Source organism: Micropterus dolomieu, linkage group LG20 (assembly GCF_021292245.1).
Source record: "Micropterus dolomieu isolate WLL.071019.BEF.003 ecotype Adirondacks linkage group LG20, ASM2129224v1, whole genome shotgun sequence".
Classification (NCBI taxonomy): domain Eukaryota; kingdom Metazoa; phylum Chordata; class Actinopteri; order Centrarchiformes; family Centrarchidae; genus Micropterus; species Micropterus dolomieu.
The window spans coordinates 7785036-7788127 of NC_060169.1; positions in this window are offsets into that span (position 1 = coordinate 7785036).

Genomic DNA, 3092 nt, shown 5'->3' on the forward strand with positions numbered 1-3092 from the left:
GTGATGTCAGCGCTTAATAACACTGTTGATAACTGTGTAAAGATAGTCAAATAGAATCAGTCATGTTCAGCCAGTCAATTGACAGTTTGACCAAGTGAGCAGAATAAAACTGACATTTTATGTGGCTTCTTCTGCTGCATAATGACCCAGAGTTGTGATCAACACGTGGGTGAAGTTGAAGCTGTTACTCTATACGAATCCATTTCTGCATGTTGTTTTAAAAAAAACAACTAACATCCATATGGCAGCTTTTAAAAATATACTGAGAGTGTGACTATGCATGCATTTGGCCTGTATATGTGCACAGGTATACAAGGGAAGACAGTGAAACAACTCTTGTTGGTGTCGACCAGATTTATTTCACAATTGCAGTTTTTTTTTTCTTCACGCTGGATTATTCCAATTAATTTCAATTTCAGTTGGCAGCCCTTGACCGGCAAGACAAAAGATTTTTATTTCCATTTTATTGAGACAGATTGGCCAAGAGTGTTGCTGCCATCTACAGACTCAAGATTACATTTATTACTTACACATGTACAATGTAAACATCTGAGGTCTTGAATGAAAATGAAATCACCTGACATTTGACACCATACATACAGCTAAACATGAGAGCAGACATGTTAAGACATCCTGTATTCAGCTGTATTAACAGTTGACTGAAAGTCACAGTCATACATATAAAGGTTCAGAGGCCTCATAAAATATTATGTCTACAGATTTACCTGTAGTACTTCCATGACCTCATGATCTCCTTTTATGTAGTGTTCACACAGATGCTGACATCCAGTTGTTCAGTAGTTCCTAACCTCTGCCGCCTATGACCTCGTAAAACAATGCAATATCTACAGTATTTTGTGGGCACCAGGTTGCAAATCTCTAACCATTGCGGCCAGCTAGCTAAAGAGGAATTTTTCTTTCTCAAATTAATTTATTTATGTCTAAGGAGTTCAAAAAGCCAACATTAGTGCGAAGTCTGAAACAAACCTAATTTTGAGATGCAGACATTGTTTCTTCTTTCCTATGCCGTTAATCATCACAACCCCTGGGATTTATCTTACGACCTCTTCGGTTGTCGTGACCCATTGGTTGGCCACCGCTGCTGTGCTTACCTCTGGGATTTCCTTGTAGGTAACGTTAAACTTAATTGATCCTTAACTAACCTTAAACTGACCCCACTGAAGACAGGGACGGTCTTTTAGCTCATGATAAATCTAACTGTTGTGAAACTAAATCAGACAAGCTGTTCCCAGTCGTCTATGCTGAAGTTGAAAATTCTACAAACTTTACCTAAAATTAGACACACACACAGGTTTCTCTACCCTTGGGTTCCCCTGCCCTTGGGTGACCCTGAGAATGAATGCCTGCAAGTCCCGCCTCCTGTCACCAGCTGCAGACAAACTGTTGTCTGTTTGTCCTACAGGCACAGAAATCACATCACCTCCCAGGAAAATGAATGAAAGGAGAAGGGTGTACAAGCCCCCCCTGGAGTGAAAATACCACACTTCTTACTGGATGGGCCAATAGGCCGAAGTGCAGCGGGTGACATGTGGACCGAATGGACAACTGCTTAGAGAGTATTGCAGGAGATATTTTGGAAATGTCATGCACTGGCATTACTAACATACCCCTTGTGTTAGTCTGCATGCGGGCTGTCACAGAAAGCAAGCAGAACAGATAGGGAGATTTATTATGGTTTTCATCAGCAGGGCACAATTAGGTGGGACACACTGGCTGTTCAAAGGCTTGTCATAATTTCTGTCATCTATTTAAAGTCAAACTCACGCAACATGCAAAGGCAATGGCTGTGTCAAGAGCAGGGCAGACGACCTGCATTCCACAGATGTCTGCTCCCTGGAAAAGCACCCTGTTAAAATTGCCATGTGCTGAACTACTTTCACTCCAATGGAAACGTTAACTGCTGAATCCCCCCCGTTTGAGGGGGAGAAAAAAACCCTAACAGGATCATTTTGCCAGGGATGACTCAGCTTTCATGAGGTGTGCTGTGAGAGCACCTTCCAGGGGCACTATGACAATACACACTGATTTTTGTTGTTTTATTTCACCATGTGCGCCTGTTACACAGAGGGGAAATGTTTTTACACTGCCAGCTTCACTAGCTAAGAAATGGCTTAATTTGCATTGTTAGCAGTCCCAATGGAAACCAATTAGTAGTCTGTAGCTGTGAGCTGACCGGCTGCTATTTGATTTTCTTTCAGCTTGTTACATAGCACACCAAGAAGCAGATTTTGGGATGAATTAACTGTATGTTTTTCATTAACAAATAAGCAAGTAAGGAGTAAGCAGGTAAAGTTCAATGTCAAAGTGACATTTGCTATTGTGCGCACATTTCACCCCCCCGAACACTTTGGGAAAGCATATTAAAGCTTTTCTGCCATTCTGAATTAGGAAAGAGTGTGAATGTGTTTGGGGAGGGGGTAATCCTCAACAGCCTCTGGGTGTTATGCACACACTCACCAGCTGTTTTCATCTATGTGGTGTTGTGGTGGTGAAAGCCTGGCAGGTGCTGCCTCCCTGTGTTTTCACACAGCAACTGCTGCGCTTCGTGGTAATGACACTGATGATGCACAGTCACTCAACAATACAAGAGGTCAAATAAGCTGGCTTTACACCGAACAGCAGAATAACTCGCATTACAGGCCATATAGCAGTCACTGTAAAGGTAATGCACTCCAGCAGCAGCTGTCAGAAATATGGCTCACATCCCAAATCTACATGACCACAGTACAGTAACATTAGGTGAATTGACTTTGGGTTAATACACTAATGCACCTATAAGCTGTTGCCAATTGTTTAAGGGCCACTGGTTACATGCATGTGGGTTGGGGTGCTTTTCTGTTTGTTTTTTTTCACAATAAATCTTTTTTAGCAGTTTTTGGAATGACATGACCTGGGAACTGTGAGGTAAAGGACATTGTTCAGCATTTGTGCAGTACTGCTGTTTATAGTTATTCAAACATTTGTTTTGTCAGTTGGTGTTTTTACAAATCATAATCTTCAACACTGAATACAAAATGCTCCTTATCATAGCTATCTGACCTTTGATTAGACATCAAATAAATAAAAAAGTG